Below are 24,150 nucleotides of genomic sequence, written 5' to 3'. Positions count from 1 at the left end.
GGCAGATCACGAGGTCAGAAGATCGAGACCATCCTGGCTAACACGGTGAAACGCTGTCTCTACTCAAAATACGAAAAAAAAAATTAGCTGGGCGTGGTGGCGGGCGCCTGTAGTCCCACCTCCTCGGGAGGCTGAGGCAGGAGAATGGTGTGAACCCGGGAGACGGAGCTTGCAGTGAGCCGAGATCGCGCCACTGCACTCCAGCCTGGGTTACAGAGCGAGACTCCGTCTCAAAAAAAAAAAAAAAAAAAAAAAAGCCTTACAGCAAACATAAGTAAAACTTAACTTGGGTCGTTGCCGATAAATGCTTATGTTAGATAGAACTAAAATTTAACCTCAATCAGTCATAAGCAGCCAATTAACATGATTATGTGATTGGAGGCTTTCCACCAAGGTGGACTAAAATGAAGTCATTTTGTAATTGCAAACCATTCAGATAATTTACTTACTGTGCTTTTGCATTTTTCCGATAAATATTGCCTCTGACATTTTGTCATTGGAACGCTAATTGGTTGCTTCTTACTCAAACTTTCTAAAATTTTATTGTGCCTCTGATTTTTCTTTGACATCAACCGATGTCCCAAAGCTATAATAATGATCAAATATATGATATTGTATTTTCAGATGTGCAACAGCAAATACTTTTTTCTATTACAATAAAAGAGAAATTATATAAATAGAGAGACCTATCATTATCTACCAGATGAGAAGGTGCTCCTTGAATCTCTGTATCTGTATTGTGACAAGTCAAGTTGGATTTTATGATGCACTTCACACATTTACGCTACAGCTACACATGCTAGAGGAAAGTGTTACTATTTTCACTACAGTTTTTAATTCACCTATAATTCTTAAAAAAAAAAAAAAAAAAAGAAAAAGAACTTGCCTGGGGTTGTGTGGCATAATGAGAATTACATCTCTTCTTTCTCTTTGTCTGTCTCTGTCTTTGTCTTTCTCTTTCTTTTATCTTCTATTAACCCCAAATATTAGTTTTATTAAGTTTAGCTTTATTCCTGCTATATTAAAATAATTTTCCCTATTTTTTTAGAGATAGAAAATCCTCAAACTCTGTATTAAGATATGAGTTAAGATAATATGATATCAGGAGCTCTGGTGATATACTGTCCTAGATATGAATGGGAAAATACTGTCTTTTTTGATTATCTTGCTGCGATTTAAATAACAAACATGCAAAGACTTATAAGAGATAGAGCAGGCTATCACAAAACCATGAGAGAATTCCATGTAAGATTTTCTCTCCTCCCAAATATGTGTGAAAACTATTTTTAGCAGTTTTTATTGTCAGCTCCCCAAATGTTTACACCCTCTATTTCTGCAAGGCTGTGATTCCTTTTTGACCAAACATTTGTGCAACACACACACACACACACGTGCACACATGCACTCACACACATAGATAACAATAATTTTTGGAAAAGCATTGATGTACTTTGTATTTTGCCATTTAGAACACTTTTTAACAAATCTAGTTCATCTGAAGCAGTTTAGGAATGTTCCTGATATCTGATATAGCCCTGCTTCTCTTTACAATAGATGTGCCCACATTGCCTTTGATGTTAAGTGTTGCCATTTGACCTCCAAAATTTTAAGATCCCATAATCGCCACAGAAATCAGGAAGTACATCTCAATGACAGCATTCCCTATGGTTATATCTGGGCTACATGGAATTCACCTGGGGTCTGGGTATACAAAGCACACATGATAAATCCAATAAAACTTCCCTATATCCCCATGCTTTCTAATTCCTTGTTCCATATTATGCTGTGGAACTCTGGGATCTCAGCCTCATTAAATATAGGTCACCACTAAGTCAAGTTTCATTTAATCTGCCAATTACAGAGCTATTTCTAGCTGTTCCAGTCATCTCCAGCTGTAAGAGCTAAATTAGGTACACCCGTAAAAATGAGTAAAACTCAATTTAGTGTTATATCCTGTCCTGTTTGATCCTTAGAATCCACTCTCACACAGGTTTTCCAGCTTTCTGCTGATACATGTAAGCAAAGTCTTGTGATTATTTTGCTGCAGAAGTTTTTTTCTCCCTGGGTCATAGTATATACTACTATCTCTTGTGAATGTTGAGATATGACTCCAGCTATGAGCAAATGGCAAAAGGGTGGAAAGAGATTCATGTTGTTGTTATAAAAATGAGCATCCCCATCCAGTAGAGAATCTCTCCTTCAGGGCTGAGATCTATCATTAGAGAGGACAAAGCTGTGGTTTACTGGATGTGGAAAAGCTGCTAATGTGCATTAGGCAGAACTTGCTAGAAATGTGCTCCTGGTCTAAGAGCCAGGGTGCTGGAAAAGCTGTACATGCAGCAGAAGTTGTATGTATTGCAAGAATTTATTCCTGGAGAAGTTACCCATGCTGAAAGAGCCAACTTCTTCTATGGTAGCCATGGTGTATACTGCAGAAGCCTGGCAGGAGGGGCACACTCAAACCAAGGAAGAGAAGACCTTTACTTCTCTAGAGTCCATACAGTGCCATCTATTGTCAAAACTTAACATTATGTCATCTGGTGAAACTCTCTTTACAGGGTCTAGCATCATTTGCATAAAGAAGACAATGAATGGTAGATTTGGAGATGAGAGGCAATATAGTATATATATATATATATACACACACACACACATATATATAATGTATATGTGATGCCTATACTACATATGTATTACACATACATTGTACTATGTAATATATAATAAAATACATACAATATGATAATCTTTAAATAGATTCAGAAACAGTTTTTTGGTTATTACCCCTACTTTCCTAATAACTAGTGAGTGTGTGCTCAGGAAGAAAGAAAAACTAGTTATGGGGGAAAAATGCGTTTTCTATTCACATCTAAGTTGTAGTTTGAAAAAAAGATGGGAAAATGTGCCTTGTTACTTAAATGTATTACATATGCTAACCTCGACTTTATAGCTAGATTGAAAAAGGGAGTTATATTTTATTTTATCAACTCACATTACATATTTTAATATGGACTCAGGAAAGCATTTTATTTGCATTGTTCATTGTGTCCCAGATCATTTTCCCCAGCATGTTATTTATGCTGAATCACTCTTGAATATATTTGAAATGAGCAGGCCTATACTTTTAGAAACTTCAGAGTAACATGTCACTTATTTTGGGGGCCACAATTTCCTTCTATCTTTATAGATATACAATAGTCAGATAGATTATATTTTTTCTTTATGTGCATATGACAGAATGAGTCTCAATTTGTTTTAATATTCTCATTTTGCAGTTCTTGATTAGAGCAATTCACCATGAGCCATCTTTATGGAACTTTGAAAAATATGTTGTAACTGAGCATGGTATCAATATAACCTACCCTCATGTCACAGTTTTTGGCCTTCCTCTTAAAAATGTACCAGCTTTTTTCCTGTATAGATTCTCTATAGATGTAACTTTGTGAAATTAATAAACAAATTAATTTATCTCTATGCATAGGCATCTTATTTTATTTGATGTTGTTTTTTATTCATTTTTCTTCCTTTAATTTCTGTCTACTTTCTCCTTGAGTCTACCCTGAGGCCTTAATTTTAATATTTATTGCTGTCAATTTCAATGAAAATTTTTTCCTCAGAATTCTAAGTTTTGTTTCAGCTATTTCATGGAGTTTCTAGAGAACACTGCTTCAGCAATCCCTCTGTGACACAGCTTGGCACTTTTAATGATGCCACTGTCACACTTGACTAAACTGTTCCTCTCCTGTCCTTATGTTGCAGAGGGTATCACAAATACTGACAAGCTGACTTCCAATTTGTCCCAGCTAATAAGTAACATTATTAGACCTCAGAATAAGTGCTTTGTATAGTGTATTTGAAGTATGATCCAAAGAGAATACTATCGATATTTTATGCAGTTTTTACTGCATGTAAACTTTAAAATTATTATAATAATCCCCATTTATAACAACATCCATAAAGTCAGCTCTGATTTTCTGAAACAAAGACATCTTAAAAGTCCACTAGTGTAATACAACCCTTCTCCTTTTCATTAATATTTGTGTTTCCAAGTAAATCTTACTAAACGTTGATCTTTTAACTCCCCCCACAACAACAAAAAAACAACAACAAAACTCAGAAACAATAAAATGACAAACTCAAACTAGCTAATGGATTTGGAAAAGGAATAGAAAATAATAAAGATTTAGCATAATGGATAATTTTACTTTTCTAAATGAAAATCAGAGATACTTAAAATTCCTTGCTCTAATTAGATGGTTCTTTTATTATAAAATTTTTAATGATATATTTGAAACCTTATGAATAATTACACATGTTGTAGCACACATACGTGCTGCCTTGGAATCACATTATAGATGCATAGTTGGGTGATACTGCATACGATTTTGCAGGTTTTCAATATAAAATTTTTATAAATAAGTGTAATAGTGTAAACTGGGCAATAGGTTAAGGAAAATTGATATGCTTCCGGGTTTAAGTGCTTATTAAATTATTACAAATAATTTTCTAGATTTTTTATTTTAAAAATATTATTGTAAAAAGAAAAATATTATTTCCCAAAGCAAAATCTAAAAATATGCTGGAATTTATGATAAATTCAAATGGATATTAGTATAAATGTACTGGATACAAACTTTTTCCCAAAGAAATCTCACCAGACATAAAAATTTTAAAAATATGAAAAATAAAGAGCATAAATTGTTGGTGTACATTTTTTAAAGTATTGAACTGCATCTTTCTTTTGAGTTTTCAAGGCTCAGTTACATTTTGTAGAAAAGAATTCAACCCAAGACAGGTAAGTGAAAGATAGTTATATTTAGTAGAATACCAAGAAGTATAATAGATACCTGTCATGTTATATGTTGGTTTAGTTAATTCTTATAATTCTATTAAATTAAAATGAGAATCAGATAATTTAATGTGTGTTCAAATCTTATGTTGCTGAATATGAGGGTAGGTTGAGTTGAACTGAAGTCAATTTAAGTGAACCGCGTGTGCTATCCACTATACACTTGTTACAATTTGAGGCAAAATATTTTTTAAAAAGCAACGGTGATATTTGATACCTTTTTTTTTTTTTTTTGAGACAGCTTCTCACTCTGTCACCCAGACTGGAGTGCAGTGGCGCCATTTCAGCTCACTGCAACCTCTGCCCCCAGGTTCAAGCGACTGTCCTGCCTCAGCCTCCAGAATAGCTGGGATTGCAGGCATGCACCACCAAGCCCAGCTAATTTTTCTATTTTTAGTAGAGATGGGATTTCAGCATGTTGGTCAGGTTGGTCTCAAACTCCTGACCTCCAGTGATCCGCCCGCCTCGGCCTCCCAAAGGATACCATTTAAAATAAACTGAACACCCAATAAACACTATATTGGCTGGGCTGGGTGGCTCACACCTGTAATCCCAGCACTTTGGGAGGCCAAGGCAGGCAGATCACCTGAGGTCAGGACTTTGAGACCAGCCTGGCCAACGTGGCAAAACCCCATCTCTACTAAAAATACAAAAATTAGCCAGGCATGGTGGTGTGCGCCGGTAAGCCCAAGCTACTCGAGAGACTGAGGCAGGAGAACTCCTTGAACCCGGAAGGTGGAGGTTGCATTGAGCCAAGTTCACGCCACTGCATTCCAGCCTGGGCGACAGAGCAAGACTTCGTTCCAAAAAACAACAAACAAACAAACAAACGCTATATTTATACACAAATATGTTAAATTCTGTAGACATTCATTAAATAGTGCATTGATCTGCCAAGGATATGATTTGTAATAGAAAAAAAAACAGTATTTTCATAAGGAAAAATAAAATAACTTACCATGTCTGTCCTCACTTCTGTTTGGATATTCCAAGATGCTGAATGGTGTTTGTTTAGTTTGTTGACTTTATGGTTAAAGTAGCTTATATTCATCTGGTGATTATTTTGCTACCAAATTAATTAGTTTCTAATAAAATCTGCCCTTACTAATTTCTGAAAATGGAACTACAAACCATGGAAATGTGGCTTGAATAGCAAGGCTCTGCATTATCAAATTCCGCTATATCCACCATGGCATATAAATAAATAAAGAGCAGTAGTAACATTTAAAATAGTACTTTTCCATATTAAGAACATTCAAGGAATGTTTCAATATCCAAAGGGAGTTACTTTTTTGAAAAATAAAAGTAAGACAGAAAGGATACCTCTATGTATATATCTGCTCTCTGTGACTTTCCCACCCTAGAGGAAGAAGCAAGGCAAACTAAAATTCTACTTTTGCAGATCCCATTGCCACAGTCCAACTAGATCTGGAGGTATTGGAAAGATCTCAACCTTATTTCTTTTTACAGTATGAACTAGCAAAGTTTGCATCCTTGCTTTAAAATGGAAGGTTCTTACCTTCGTAATGTGGAAGCTAACATCAAGAAGAGTAGATTTTGGTTCTGGAGTTCCCGGCACACTAAAGATTAAATGGCTTCTTGAATGGCAATTCATTCCCATCCACTGCAGTTCATCTACACCTTGTTTTTGCTCTGATTGATTTCTTCACTTTCCCTTTATTCTCCAGGAGCTCTGAATCAAGAACTAGGAGCTTGAATTGTGCTTCTTCCTTTGATATAAACTTGAGTATTTTTCTCTGCGAAATTCGAGCATGGAATTTATGTAACAACTTTTAAACTTCTGTAAAATTGGAGAACCAGAAAAATAGATGTGAAAAGACATACTACATTTCAAAAGATAGTCATCCTGATGATTAACATAAAGATTATATTATCCAGAAAATAATGAATTTCTGTATTTAAGAAAATTAGAGACTAATGTAAGATTTTGAATTGTATTATGCAATTATAAATATACAAATTTTATATCTGTAAAAATTAGGTTGTAACAAAGACAGAATTATCAAATTTGTGATTACAGTGGAATCAGAGATAAGTAATGAAAAATCATGAACAGTTAAAAATAGAATATGTATAAAAATAGGTAAGAAAAATATATGTGAAGTACCCATAAAATCATCAAATAAAACTCACTATTAAGGAAGAGAAATGACAAAAATCTAACTAAAGTAGAAACAATTTAAAATATACTATTAGACAATTTAGTGAGGTAAAAGAAGAACTACAAAATACAAAGATTATTGAGAGCCTAAACAAGAATAAGCAAGTCATCAAAAAATCTATTTTCAAAAAATACTTAAATAAATTTAACAATATAAACAAGTGAAGAAATAAACCTTTAATTTTAGAAATTAAAAAAGTACAGAAGGAAGAAAAAACTTTGATAAAAACGAAACTTAAATAATCTTTTCAAGCTAGTATAAGCAAAAAATAAATTCAAAAGAAGTGTGTCTCAAAACATAAAATGAAAATTAACAGACTTCTGACAAAAAAATCAATTTACAAAAATCAGAATTAATTTTTGATAAAAATGAATAAAGTAAAAAGAAGTTTGTTTTATGAATTTAAAAGGGCACTAGGAAATTGTGGAGTTAATACATGAGTTAGAAGATTATGAAGAACACAAAAAATGGTGAAAATTTGACTTACATTCTTTTCTGCCTAAACTTGTATCCAAAAATAAATAAATAAATAAAAATAAAAAAAGACTGCATACAGAAAGCCTGTTTGTGCTTGGTAAATTTTTGGTAAGCATTAGGTTGATCTCATTTGATGGGGCTTCAAGATTTTAGAAGTTATGGCTTTAAAATGATGAAAATTATATTAAGATGGAAGTAGGCAAAATTATTTGCTTTAACATGGCAATTAAAAAAATAGTTTCACCAATTTACAAAGTAAATTTGATGAAGCACAAGTTGTGTTAGTGTAGGTTGGGAGTCAGAATTTTCTTTTTGTAAAGGTCCAAATAGTAAATATTGTAGGCTTTGTGGGTCAGATGGTCTCCGTGGCTTAAAAACAGGAGTAAAAAATAGTAATCAAATGGATATTGCTGTGTTCCAGTAAAACTTTATTTACCAAAACAAACAGAGGGCTGAATGTAGCCCGAGGGCTAAAGCTTGCCAAACCATGGTATAGTCAGTGATTCAGTGGTATTTATTTTCTAATACTTTTTGTTTGTTTGTTTCAGGGTATTTTGTGGATGAGAAGAAGGATACAAAAATAGGTATACAGAAGTTACCACTTGAGATTTCTTTGCCTAGAAACCTAGGCAAAAATCTGTATTGAATGACCAACTGAAAACAATCCCAAGTCTCTTCAATAAGTCTAATATTCCTTAGTTTATTTTTACATTCCCAAGATCTAAATACATGAGTGCTATTTTACCCTATGTGAATTCACAAATGTCAGCCTCCTGACTGCGTTTTTTAAATAAACCAACAGGCAATTTTAAATGTCTCCACCTAAAATCATCAGCTCATTCTTCTTCCTCTCCCTTCCTATTTTCCAAATTGCAGACCTCTCATTTATATCCTGTATTAATACAAATAAAATATAGCTGTATTTTTGCCAGTATATCCAAATTCTGGATACCTAATCATTTATGTCTCAAGCATTTATCAAAGACATTTTCCTCAGCATAGAGAAGCATAGAAATTATGGTAATAAATTTAAGAACATGTATCTATCATCTCTTAGGTTATTTATCCATCCATCCCTATGAAGATGCCTGATTCATAGGGATGGATGGATAAATAACCTAAGAGTAGATAAGTAGGTAGGTAGGTAGATGGATAGATAGATAGATAGATAGATAGAGGATATAGAATGTGTTATCTGACATTTCCACATTTGCAAACATTTCCTTGAGAATTATTATGCCTATAAAAAAAGTCACAGCTTCTCTTTTTCCTGTTTGTTCACTATAAACCAAAAAAGTTCACAGCATGTGAGAGTGGTTACTATTTTTATGTTTGCAATTAAATTGCCTTTGAAGAATATCATATGAAAAATTAAACCTAATTCAAATGTGGTTGACACTTTTCTGTTTCTACTTAGTCAGACTTAATGTTTTTGGAGCATGATGAAATTCTATGAAGAATTACATGCGTATATCTCAACTATGTTGATACTAACAAGGTAGTGTGGTTGGGAAAAGGAAACTTGCCTTGAATATATGTTGAAAATTTGACTATAAGTGTTAATTTACTTAATGCCAGAGAGTTAGTTAACATTATAGCTTGAAATCGAATTTCTGAATGTTTGTTACTTTTTGAAATCAATATTTTATACATTTCTCCTCATGCATTGTGATAATTTGTAGCACCTTATATAATTACAATGAGAATGTAAAAATATTCTTTGTTAAATGATGCAATTAATGCAAATAATGCAAATAAAGTAAACAATTTTTATTTATTTATTTTTTTTTGCGATGGAGTCTGGCTCTTGTCGCCCAGGCTGGAGTGCAGTGGCCTGATCTCAGCTCACTGCAACCTCCGCCTCCCAGGTTCGAGCAATTCTCCTGCCTCAGCCCCCTGAGTAGCTGGGACTACAAGCACATGCCACCACACCCGGCTAATTTGTGTACTTTTAGTAGAGACGGGGTTTCGCCATGTTGGCCAGGCTGGTCTCGAAACCCTGACCTCTGGTGATCCGCCCACCTCGGCCTCCCAAAGTGCTGGGATTACAGGTGTGAGCCACTGAGCCAGGCACAAAATTTCTTAGTAAGGCTTTCTTAAGTGTATTTAAATATTTATTTGTATTTTTCTTTTTATCCAAAATCTTCCACAGATTTTCACTCTAATCATGAAAGTTAGATAAACCATTTAAAGAAACTTTCAAATAGATTAAAAGAAAGCTATTATAAATAGATTAAAAATAAATCCTTTGAGATGCAAAACAATTAAAAAGATAACATTTTTTCATATTCAGAACACATCTACTAAGAGATTATCCAAGCAAATAAAAACTAATCTATATAAATGGAAAACTTTATGATTAAAAATGTTTATAAAATAATACAGAAGAGCTAGAAATACAGCTTTGAAACAAGTAAAAAAATTAAAATACCTCTATTGCTACTAAAAGAATTAATGATAAAATAATTGATCATTAAACTCATACAAGGAAACAAAAGAACCTGTTATTTTTTCCATTTACGTCTACTTTTTTAATTTCATGCCAAATTATTATAGAGAATTTACTCTGCTGAAATTATTAAGGCGGAAAACTCATTTTAAATATTTTTAAAATATCAAAGTTGACTCTATTTAAACATTAAAATACAGCAACACATTGAAATTGTAGTGCTTTCCATGTATAGGACACATTTCAAATAAAAGCAATAAAACAGTCTGTAATTTAATACAACAGACACTTTAAAATGAATCGCATCTAATAAATCATCAAACACAATTGGTCATATTCGCACTTAAAATTTGTTACTAAATTCAAATTTTTATTTACTGTGATCTTTATATGTTACTCTTCATCTTTGCGGGGATAAGCAAGATTGCTAAGATACTCCAAATACTCCTTCTGTTTTTGTCTGACAGTTAGCTTCTGGGAATGAAATTTTTGTGTGAAACCCCTGGAAAGGTCTTCACTCCAACTCGTATTCCCAAGAGAACCAACAGTGTTCTCTGCAAAGCCAAAGGGATTCCAAATTTCCCTAGGACCTCGAGATCCCAGATGTTGCACAGCTGCATTTACCCAGATCTCTCTAAAATAGATTACATCTAATCTCAGACTTTTTAGCATCTCCACACACACTGCTTTTTACCCACTATTAAGTCCTCGGTCAATTTTATTGTATTCACTAGAAGAAGAACAAGGGGAAAGTGGATTCCCATGCAGCAAAACCATGATACACCCAGCTTGCTGTAGGCTAAGCATGAATGCCTCTCACAGAGGCTAAGTGATCTGAAACCTTCCTCCTCGTATTTCTTTGTGTGATTGTGTCATTCTCCTTAACCTATCTTACCACAATCTATATGTTGTAATTAATACCCACAATCAAATTTGTTGTAATTTTTCAAATAACGGTTTTTGCCTTAAACTCTATTTAATTACTAATGTACTCAAATTTATAAAAGTAAAAGTTGAATTATTAGATAAATTAATTCAATATAAATATCTATATTTACAAGTCAAGTCACATATGTATTTATGACTGGAGGTAAATTTCAATTATGTTGAACTTACTGAATTCCTTTACTTATGTGCAAAGCATTTGATATTTAATTTTGTATTAACTGGAAATTTCTTTGATCAAACATAATTTCAGGCTCTCCAAAGAATTTCATGTAGTTTAATGAACCTACATTTGTATTATATTTGCAAATTAAAAGTTCCTTTATTCAAGGGATAAAATATTCTTACTGAAGTGGCATCAAGCTTTTCAAAAAAATTTAAACAAAAATGTTTTCAATGCCATAAACATGAAAATTATTATTAATGAGTGGAAAGTTGACTCTGTCACTGGAGAACAACTATCTGGGATATGGATAACTTATATCTTGAGTCTTAAATAATATAATATCCAGAAAATATGTTGATAGTAACTGTTACAGCAATAATAAGGAAAAATGTTTAAGCCACTACCTTCCTATGGGTTTATATTTCAAACATTATTTGAGAACAAGAATGACACTATGGAGATAAGTGTAAACTGATAATAAAGCATCAAGATGTAAAATGACTTTTATATAGGGTTCAGTTCTACAGCTATCACAAGATACAAAAGAGAATTTATCATCTGAACAGAAAAATTTCAAAAAGGAAAGCAAAGAAAATCAAAATTAAAAGATGAAATAACTTAATGGGCCAATATGTTTTACATTTATCTATCAGTAAATTATTATCTTCATATAATAGCAGTCTAGGGAAATAATAATATCACAAGACCACTAACTAAACAACATTTATCAATTGTACATATTTGAAATTATAAAAACTATAGCTTTTTACTCCCCTTAGTATCTATAAAGTGACTTGGAGAACTCGCAGTAATTTTGCACAGGTACGTGAAAACGCAATTACCCACAGTTTTCTCTTTTTCTCCTACAGCTGACTTACAGAGCAAAATGATTGAAGTTGAATTATTACTTTGTGCCCTCTACTTATTGGTTCTATGCTATCACAATTATTTCATTAAAATTGAAAAAAAATAGATGGTACGTTATTTTCTGTTTTGTTTAATACTAAACAGATTTAAGAAGCTCCTTAAGACTAGGGACCAGGCCTTACTCATCTTTGGGTTTCTCTCTGACATTATTTTAAAGTCAATCAAGGCATCCTCTACTCCTTTGATTTTCAGGACTGTTTATAGAGATACCTGAAATTTGTAACATGGAATTAGATGTATATGCTGTATTTTTATGAACATTTTTAATCACAGAAAAGGAAGAAAATTATTGGGCAGGATAATTAGCCTGTGTGTAATATAAAGATAGTAATATTTTGAGAGAAGTAGGGAATCTTTCTGCCTTAGTAAGAAATAATAGCAAACAAAAAGTAAGTGAAAAGAAAAGCAGGAATACTGAAGAAACATAAAAGCATTAAAATGTGATTTTGCAACTAAACAAGTTCACTATTATGTGACATCAGTTATTTCTAAACAACAAGAATATTCAGAAGATATTACTATTAAAATCAATGTATTAGTCATCAAAAAGTAAGTTAATAGAATGATATAATTTGCATAAATCTATGAGGTGTACCGTGCAGTATAATATTGACTATCCTTCCTAATCTTGGAGTTATTGAGGCTTGAGAGCTATAAAAGTAAATAGCTGGAAACAAGGAACGTAACTTATTTAACCTGACAGAGAACCAGCTGGCTGTAACTTTTCTGTTCAGTTTAGTGCATTCATTGTTAAGAGATGCATTGTGATATGTAATTAAAACATCTGGAAATCATGCCAATGTGAGGTACTGGAACTTTTATGAATCAATATCTTTTCTTTCTACAGTAAACTTGAGTTGACTGAATAGTTTAATCAGATATTGTAAGACTTCTGCGACAGCCAAGACCTTTGTTGCCTTGTTTGTGCAGTCTTGCCCTGAGGGTCTGACCCAAAGAACCGTAACATTTTACGGAGAAACTGAAGAGTACACAGAAAGTGTAACTAAATAGTGATAACTACTATGTAATATATAACTAAACACGAGCAGATTTATACCAGGCCAGCCACAAAGTGAAAATGAAAAATGGAGATACTGACATAGCATTAAAAAGGGAATAGTTACAAGTTGAAATGTGCTTGGGAACAAACTCATGCTTATTATAAATTGAAGATATTAGGCATTTTTTAAGATATGAGTTATCATTTATTTAATTACTGATTCAGTATGAAATGTGTACTTTATCAGACTATACACATTTACGCAAGTATAAAATGCTATTTATTGAGTTTAAATTACATACATTGTAGTTAGTCCCATTTGTACTCAATCCAATGATAACAACTTCTTCTCTGATATTTATTTTCTTCACAGTTTTATTCTTTTAATTCTTTAAAAATATAGTATTTTCTTTTTTGATCAAGATAAAAATCCAAAAAGTTTTACCACAGCACTTCCTCATCTATTGGAAAGTAACTGTTTGTGACTATGATGCATGCTTTTGTGTTCCACTATATAACCCAACGATTTCAGCTGAAATTTCCTGGGGTAAATTGAAATACAGGGTTTCCTGAGATTATAGATGAATGTGAGAAATTCTTCTAAGATGCCAAATACATTCTGTTTTGATCAGTGACTCTGAAGTAGCTTGTACCTCTAGGCTATATATACAGAAGCAGATTCCATGAGTTTTATGGTATTAGCACATTTATACTTACTACCTATTGCCAAAGTGATCTTCAAAGTGCTTAAAACAATTCATAACCCTATCCCACCTGTGGTCAAATATATCTTACTAATCTTTTGAAGGTATCATAACATAGTAATGTCAGCTTTTGTATTTTATTTTTTCTTAACTAATGAATCTGATATGCTATTCTCTACTGTGCTTTTGATTTGTTTCCACTAACTCATGTGACAGAGCATTTTAAAATATATTTATTTGCCCTTCAGCTTTCTTTTTCTTTCAGTTTTCGATGAATATTTTTGACCCAATTTCTATTGTCTTTTGTCTTTTCACTTAGAATTTTAAAATTCTTATGATTTATACAGATCTTTTCTTAGGCTTTTGCTTCACAGTTATCTTTTTCCCAACTGTGGTTTAATCAAGCTGCTCTGGGAAGAATTTTTATTTTGTTGCTGTTTAAGATTCATCTGTAGTTACCCATAGACATTATGGCTACTGTAAGTTAAGTCTTTTCTATTTCAATTTTTATTTTAGAATTGTTATTATTTTAAAGGAACATTGCTATTTTCGTTGGTTGGTAGTATATCCACTAACTGTCTAAACATTTTATTCATTACTCTTAGTAATTATTTGTTTCTTTTTTAAATTTTAGGAAGACAATATTACCCCTCTTTTCCAATATTGTATCTCTGACTTAATTTATAGATGTATTATCTTGCTAAATCTCTCCATATAAAATTGATAAATGAATCAAAGAGACCTTGGTGGACATGCTAATCTTGGTCTTTCAGTTTAATAGGATTGCTTTGAGTAATTAAGCACTATTGCTTTTATTGTTTTCAATAGCATGTGTTATATTTCATATGGTTTTATGTATTTATTTATGACAATCACTACTTTAATTTTGCCATCCAGTGAGATATAGTTTCATAAATATAATTTCAGGAAAGAACCATCTTTGCATTCATGAAATAAACCTGTTTCAACATGATCTAATTTTTAAATATAATCACTCAATTAAATTAGCTAAACTTTTACTGAGGTTTTCACACTTGGCTTAATAAAGATTTCAGTCCCTGATTTTAATATGTGCTTCTTTATTGCCTTCATTATCATGATTATTCTATCTTTATAAAATAAATTAGACAACATTAATTTTCTCTTCAAAAAAGTTGACAATATCTGTCCTTTGAGTATTTGGCTAAATTTATATATAAATTAATTTAGATTTGATATATACAGAAGCAGAAAAATTACTTAATTATATTTCTAATTTTCCTAATAGATATTAGATATTGAGGTTCTAAAATTTTAAAGGTAAATTTTGAACACAAATGCTTTTGAGATAACAATAGAATTTATCCAAGATTACATAGGAACGCTTAAAAATTACATAGACTGTTCTTTTGGGAGTTAAAAAATCTACAATCACTTATTTTTCCCTTATATTTAATCAAGATATTTTAAACCTGTACTATTTTGCTTGTTTTTTTCATCAGTTTTTCTGGGGGAATTTTATATGAATAAAATTATGTTTCCAACACTTAGTATATAGACTGGTCGAATTATAAAACCTACTCATGATTGTTTCCTTACCTAAAAAAAAGGAGATTGTGTTTAAAGTACCAGCTTCCCAGGACTGCATAAGATAATAAATAGGAAGCACTTAGAAAAGCACCTGTCACATAGTAAAAGGTCAATCACCACCAAATATTACTATTTTAATTGTGATTAATATTATCATTAACATTCCAAAGAAGTATTTTTAATTCTGGCCATATCCTATTTTGCTTCATTCATATTTTATAATTTTTATTTATCTGTTATTTCTTAATTTCTATTTTAAGATCGTTTTCTAGTTTCTGGCTTAGCATTTCTTTCCAATCCTTTTTCAAATACATGTGCTTTAGATTACCAATTAATCTCCAAGTAATGATTCAGCTGTAACCCATAATATTCAATATATAATTTTTTATTCTGGTTCAAATACAAAACATAATATTTTTGTCATGATTTCTCCCAGACTCATGTATTATTAGTTCATTTTTTAAAATGTTCCAAGTATAGTGGTCTTGTATTACTCTCTTATTTTGTTTTTGACTTCTAATTTTTTTTTAACTGAATTTTAATTTCTATTTTTTCCTGTATCCAGAAACTGTTCTAAATTGCATCAAAACATAATTCGTTGAGTCATATTATAAATAGTAGACTTTGGAAATATTCCACATATTCTTAAGCATAACTTTATAAATTTTCTTTGAGTGTTACAGCTACCTCAGTATCTACTTGTCTATATTTTACTTATAACCATCTACATCCATATTAATATATTTAACCTTGTTATTCAGGATTTTTATATTTTTCTAATGTTTGTCAGCTTAAAACTGCTGCTGTTAGTCTCCTAAATTTCCAACAATGATTACAATTTTCCAGTTTTCTCTTGTAGCTATTTTAGTTATTGCTGCGTATATTTGAAAATTTTTAATAAGCTGCTTACTCATTTAAATTGAAGTATAATATCAATATATTGAGCAATTTGGTTTCTTCTGAAGCCTCTCCCTTTGGCATGCAGATGGCCACCTTCTCATTGTGCCCTTACATGATCTTTCCTCATTCTTGGTGTGTCTGTGTGTATCTAAATTTTCTCTTCTTATAAAGACAACAGTCAAATTGGACTAGGGCCAGTCTTAATGACTCCTAACTTAAAAATACCTTTAAAGCCTCTATATTCAAATATAGTCACTTTCTGAGGTACTAGGGGTTAGAGCTTCCACCTATGGGTTATGGAGTATACAATTCAGCCTTAACAATGCACCTAGTGTGCGGTGGGGGAAGGGGGGAGGGATAGCATTAGGAGAAATACTTAATGTAAATGACAAGTTAATGGGTGCAGCACACCAACATGGCACATGTATACATATGTAACAAACCTGCATGTTGTGCACATGTACTCTAGAACTTAAAGTATAATAAAAAAATGCATCTAGCTATGATTTTTTTCACATATCACTTATTATTAAAAATTATACTTGATTTGAAGGACTATGCCTTTCTTTAATTCTAGAAAGTTGTTTCAGTGTCTTACATTTATTTATCTCTTCTTTGTCATTGGTTCAATTTTCCATATCTGAAGCTTCGGTAAGATACAATTTTAAACTTTTCTATTATATTTCCCTTTTTTCTTAACAGCTTGCTTATGTTACTAACCTCTGTTAATTTCTTAGTCTTATATTCCAATTCATTAAGTTCTCACTTTAACTATGATAGTTTCTACTTACTTCATTTGTTACCTTATTTTCATTTTAGTTACTATACGATCTTGCTATCTACGGCAGCGTAGCAAACCACCTCAAAATCTTGTTACTTTACTCATGGTTCTGTGCTTTGATTGGACTTAGACAATACTTGATGTTGCTCACACATTTGCAGTCAGCTTGCAGATGGGGCTTTGAGGTTATTTAACAACTAGCCTGGCTGGATGTTCATGATGTCTTCTTCACTTACATATCTAGTGTCTAAGTATTTCTTCTCATGCCCCCACTTCTCCTCAGATTAGACTGAACTTCTTAGACTCCAGAATTCCAGAGAGCAGGATGTAGAAGCTGCCCAGAACTAATACAATGTCTGGCATAAGCCTCTTCTCCCATATTCTATTGATCAAGGTAGTCATAGGCTCATCCCCAAATACAGGGGTTGGAAAAATATACCCCAACTCTTGATGGGAATAGAATATGTGAGATAAACATTACTGTTGCAACTGTCTTTGAAAAGACAAAATGCCACGCTACATTTTAACATTTACAGAATTTCTGGTATTTTTTTTTACCTGCTTTATTTTCTCGGATTATGTTTCCTCTGTTTTTATTTTATAATTTTAAATTTATTTTTACTATTTGAATATATCTTTTTATTTTCATGTGTAAATTTTTCTGCTTTGTGCTTTCTTCTATCTATGTATCCAGATTACAGCCACATTTTGTAACAGCAGGGTGGGATGCCTGTGAAGTTGCTGATGATTTTGCTGAGTCTGTTACTTGGCCAGAAATCTGAAGAGAAATAAATAAATGGTTGGTCTTTGCACACATCCTTGATGCAAAGTCATAGTCAAAGCAAAGTTAATAATACATCTTTAGCCTACTTTTAAAAATGAAGGAGATGCCACCTAAACCCTGGTGACAGGCAGAAATGCTAGTTCCACTTACCCATTACACTTCAGACAACAAATTCATGTCTATCACTGTTTACTCCGGGACCTGAAGCTAGCGTAAACTGTTTCACCCACGTTCAAAATGTTCCTTTGCAGTTTTCCTTTTGTGACCTGTGGAGCTTGGGATTTTCCTTACCTATGCTTTCTATGTTGATTTTCTATGGTTGATTTTCCCTTTAATATTTTAATTATCTTTGAAATGTGTTTAGATATGAGGGCACGTGTCCAAAAAATTCAAATGACTATATCACCTTAAATGAAAATCTTTTAAAGATAACAATTGCAATTATTTTTGTCAACCCTTGTCTGTTCTCAGGAAGTAGCTAGAAATTTTTCTAAAGCAGAAGGGATTAATAGGTCTTCCTGCCTCACTGAAACTATTTGAACAATGCACTATTTTCTGTTATATGTATTGGGAAATGAAGAATAGAAGTGTTAAATAATTTGTGAAATGTTACCAGGCAACTGGGATGAGAGAGGTTCAATTTTTATGTCACTTCCAGTTGAGTTTTAGATGGTTCATAAACCACTGGGTTGGGAAGATTTCTGAGATTATGTTCACAGAGAGTAAAAATAGTAGACTGAATTATCATTGTTTGGTGTATTTCTGATGAAATACACAATGGTGGCACATATAGTTTTACATTCCTTGTTCTGTACAATTTGCCACTTGAACAAACAAAAGAGGGAGGGAGAGGAGGTTAATTCCCATTACAAAAAAATTGTGAAGTGAGACACACACAAAAAAAACCCACATTTTATTTTCTAGTACATCTGTAAAGAAAATAATTCAGGTAGTAAAAATTAGTTGTAGCAGTTAGTGCCAACTGTGCTAAAGACTAGAGGTTTTGGAAGAAAGAATTGTATACAAATGATCACATCTGTTACTGAGGCTAAATCATTATTTTCGTAGTCTGTACAAGCATAGTAGAGCTGTAAATGCACAGTAAATCTACAAATGGTTCCAGTATTTTTAAAGCATTTCTATGCATTTCTATTAAAGGCCCACCATTTTTTTCACAGATAGTTATGCACAATTAAGCCATGTTTACTTCTACAAAATCAACCAGATTAAAAACTTCTTGCTCAAAAATATCTACCATAATAATTTGCCTTAGTGTCTGAAATGTTAATGTTCTATATTGCTTTGTTTTATTCAGGCATTATCTCCCATTAATATGCAAATCCTCCTGAGGTTTATACTTAATTTGTGTAATGTCTAGTTGTCATAAAGTGCTCTGCAACATTGTAAGGTTCTGTAGCAACAATTTTGGTATTGATGTGGAAAAGAATGTAGTGAGAGAAGATAAGAGGGCACAAGATTGCAAATATTATAGAATAAACATAGACATCTGGATCACACTTCAAATTTTAGGAGCCCCAAGAACATTAAAATGGTCAGTGGAATTAGATATTGTTCTATAGACCTGTAAAATATGTAATTTGCAATCGTTTGGAAAATTCAAAAGATTACTTAATATGTAAGTGTATCTGCCTTTCTACAAACCCGTCCTCTACTGACCACAAAAGGAGAATCTTTGTCCAACCACAGTGAAAAAAAAAGAAATGAAAACACCTGAGTCAAACCTAACATAAATAAATAGTATGTACATCAAAATACCAGACAGAGCATGAAGACTTGTATGTGAGTGGATTGGTCTTTTATCAGTTTCAGATTTGCGAAGTAGTGAAGGAGATTCTGAAGATATTGCTTGGAGCATTGAGTTGAGGCCCATTAATGTAACTTGAGGAAAATAAGTAAAGTTTGGACTTCTTTTAAATTACTATTTGATGTTAAATGATGCCTCCTTCAGTGCAAATCATACACAAATTGAACCACATGGGGTCATAATTATAACCTGGGCAACATTGTCAATTGTTTTAGTTAATGTACAGTAAAGTGTAAAGCAAACCTGAGTTTAAAATAGAGACAAAAAAGTTTTCTTTAAACTCATTTATTTTTACTCCCATGCCATAAAAAGAAGAGTCTCATAGGGAAATACGAGACCTTTGTTTTGGGAGTTGGGGTATATATTTCAAATTTATTTATTTATTCATTAAATAAATACCATTTAAATGTACAATATTTGTGTTTCCTCTAGGAAATGTAACATCTAATAACTTTCCATAACAACATCTTAACTTAAAAGATTGCAATTCAGAACTATAAGTTGATTTTTAAAGTATCATCCGGTTAATTTGGAGAATCAATAGATATATATATAATTGGGTTGGAATTTTATGAGAAATATCTGAAAAGTTAGCACTTTTAAGGTGTTTTGCTATACTGTCTCCTACAATTGGTGATTAAAAAAATACCGGAGCCCTCATTTTATTGCTAAAAGTAGGAATATTAGATTAAATTAGAAGGAGCTTATATTTCAATACGGATATATAAGTTAGACAATGTAGGTGTATATCTTGAAGTTACTTTTCTGAGCTGAAATACTCTCAAATTGTTCATTTACTAAATGATCTTCTATATTCTGAATCAAAATAGTTATTAGCCATAATGCTAACATAGTAAATCATTTCAATCTAATTTCTTATTTCTTGTTTGGATCCCACCACGTATGGCCACTTAAAATACAACATATAGACAGCTATTTTTCAGTGAGCTGGTATGAAAAAATTATTCTCCTATTTGTATCCAAAAACTACAAAATTAATGTGATGTAAGTGTTTGGCTTCTGTACGTTAAATTTCAGATAAAAAGGAACATATTTTGCACTTGCTATTAAAATGGCCCAAAGTTAAGTTCACTAAGCTCTGAATTTGCTATAATTTTAATTTTTATTACATAATGTAACTATGACGCCTTTTTATAATGAAATTTATTATTTAAATAAAGTTCATGTAGGTCAATAAATTTTAGAAATACATTTTATGTTATTGGCTTAAAGATTCTAAAACATGCTCTAGAAATGTATTTTCTAGGGAAATTTTGGCTTAATAACTCATTGTTATAAGATGCAACTTTTTACATTACTAAGCATGATTTATTTCCATATATAAGGGAAAATTTTGAATTTATATTGCTGAATTAAACAAACAATTTCCTGTTGTGACGGCTTTCATTACAGTTCAAAGACATAGGCATGTATTATGTCAGTCCTTTGTTCTTACTAATGATTGATGTAAAAGATTTTTATTTAAAGCCTTTAATAATATATAAAAAGCTCATATTTTATGTTCCATAATTGTAAATATATTTCTTTAAAAAGGCTGAAAGTCTGCAAAAGAGAAACAAAACCACCTAATCCAACCTGTTGTCTAAAAATTATTTTTTTCTTCACAAAGTTAGGGTTAATTAATAATAAATATAAAGGTATATTTAAAGCAGAACTTTATTTAATATCCTAAGAATATACTTACTAATTTGTAAGATAGGAGTTATTTAGAATATTACTTATATTTAACACATGAAGAAATCATGTGCTAAGGGGTCTATCTAAGTGAAAGCAAATCTGTCCTTTAGAACAAAATGTCAATCATTGATGTTTTGCTAAAATGAGGTGTTAAAAATTTGTGCTTTTCCTTTAGGCAAAGTCTTAGAAATAAAAAAAAAATAGCTTCTTCCCACATGTAGACATAAGGCAAGTACACAGTTCATGAACTGTGGCACCATGAAAATTTCATTCACATTATATACCATGTTTCAGTTAGAAGTGATTCAATTTCTGGTAATATAGCTTTGACCTATGCTGTACTTTTTCCTTACAGCTCTGCAATTTGAAGCATATTATATACAAAATGGTAGAAAAATGTTCAGTAATATCCTGCCATCTATAAATCATAAGTTTATATGTCCTTCAACTCTGTAACATTTATATTGTCCAACAGTATCTCTACATAGGTCATTATTTAGCTTTTAAATAACAGTTTGTAATCCCTCTTATAAGACTTCTTTAAGGAATTGAGGACAAAATACAAATAAAGACAAGCATGAATGTAATAAATATCACTAATTGTTTCAGGCAATATTTTAATACAAATGTTGCTTCTGATAAGTCCAAACGCCTCAACGTTAATTTTTAACTTCTGAACTCAAGAGAATGTATTTTTTTGAATGCATATTTTATGTGGTCACTGAAAAATTTCAAAAACTATAATACTTTAAAATAAATTAATCAGATATGCACGTCTTGCTTTATTTTAATACCATGGCAGAGAAATATAACAAAATTCTTTTTGATTATTGAGGTTGTTAGAATTCCCTGACAGCATATTTTAGTCATGTATTTGCTTTTGAGGGAGATAAAGCATCCCTTTAAAATTACAATGAGTAAATGAGAATTTCAGTGTAAAGTAGATGTGGTGATTCTTTATCTCATTTCACCTTGTTAGAGTTCATTAAATTATGTTGAAAGGCTGGTTTTTTGTTCAAATGCATACACAGACACATTATTTAAAGAGAGAAACTGTTTTTCTGATTTATAACCTTCACAACACATACCACAGTTCATTTCCTACAATACATCCTCCATAGATGCATGGTAAACAAGTAAATGTATGAGCAAACAAAGATATATATCACTGGTCCTACTTCTGACACAGATAATCTTGATTACTGTCGCTGCAGGAGAAACTAATTCCTCAAGAGCCATTTTCTTTCATAGCACATCCAAATGAAGAATGTTTTTAGTTGGCAAATATTATTTCTCTTATAAAATGTAAAGTAGGTTTTTAATCTAGCTATTTTTTATGTTTCAAAATACTTTCTTATTTACAGTCGCCAATTTAAATCCATAAATTCAGATATGCAAGAAATGTTTCTTTGATTTAATTTTGTATAACTAAACTCAAAAATTTTTCCTAGACTCCTCCACTGAGTGATAATTAATGTTAGCCAACACAAAGGATTTTGTCTCCTCCCTGAAGTAAACTGGAAAGAAAGATACTAGCCTCTCTGCTCTCAGGTTTAAAAAAACTTTTGGAAATTTTTACTTCCCTACAACAAACAAATATATGAAAGAGAAGCTACAAGACACAGCATTCTATCTGCCTATCTTTTTCTCAAGGACCCTGTGATGGTTAATACTGATTGTCAACTTGATTGGATTGAAAGATGCAAAGCATTGATCCCGGGTGTGTCTGTGAGGGTGTTGCCAAAGGAGATTAACATTTGAGTCAGTGGGCTGGGAAGGCAGACCCATCCTTAATCTTGGTGGGCACCATTTAATCAGCTGCCAGCATGGCTGGAATACAAAGCGGGCAGAAAAACGTGAAAAGACTAAACTGGCCTAGCCTCCCAGCCTACATCTTTCTCCCATGCTGGATACTTCCTTTCCTCAAACATTGGACTACAAGTTCTTCAGTGTTGGGACTCAGATTGTCTCCCCTTCCTCATCAGCTTGCAGATGCCCTATTGTAGGACCTTGTGATCGTGCAAGTTAATACTTAATAAACTCCCTGTCTCTCTAGCGAACCCTGACTGATATAGATTTTGGACCAAGATTGGTTCTAGAGGAACAGAATATTAAGAATGAAATTCTTTCATTGGTTTTGTGGTTTCTGGAGTTGGCTGTTTAATATGATTGACCCCAAAATGCTGAGGACTCTACTGCTAATACTATGGAGAACACTGATAGACTTTGGCATGAACTATTTAGAGAGTTATGCAAAATAAATGCATTTGACACTCCCGGTTTGCTGCTTGTGAGAGGCAAGGAGTTTAGTGACTCTATACATAATACCTTTGGCCATATGTGGAGAACCCAGGAACATAATGAAGTTGGTTGGTTGCTCTAAGTTCAGTGGATAAAATGATAAAAGAAAATGACAAACTCTGAGATTCTAACTCCTGGCTTCAGAAGCAGATACTGAGCTTCAAATCTGCTAAGATTGCCCTGAGTGAGAGTCTTATCTCCTGTAGAGAAAGAGCTGAAATTGTGGAAAAACTGACACAAGCTCTTATCATGCAAATGGCTGACCTGCAATGAAAGGTGCATGCACAGCCTCGCTAGGTGTCTACTGTTAAAGTGAGAGCATTGATTGGAAAAGAATGGGACCCTGAAACGTGGAATGGGGATGTGTGGGAGGACACTGATGGAGCTGAGGACACTGAGTTTGTAAACACCGATGAACCTTTTTTGCCAGAAGAAACATCTTCCCTATCCTCAGTAGTGGCAACATTCCCTCCCTGACCCATGTTGCCATCAGCCTTTCCGCCTTTGTCTGAGAAGATAAACCCTGCCTGAGGCAACAATGATGGCCTCCCTTGAGACAGTTGCCAGGCAAGATAATGTTGATTCTCCTCAG

Source organism: Pongo pygmaeus, chromosome 4 (assembly GCF_028885625.2).
Source record: "Pongo pygmaeus isolate AG05252 chromosome 4, NHGRI_mPonPyg2-v2.0_pri, whole genome shotgun sequence".
Lineage (NCBI taxonomy): Eukaryota > Metazoa > Chordata > Mammalia > Primates > Hominidae > Pongo > Pongo pygmaeus.
Note: the sequence above shows the minus strand (reverse complement) of the source record.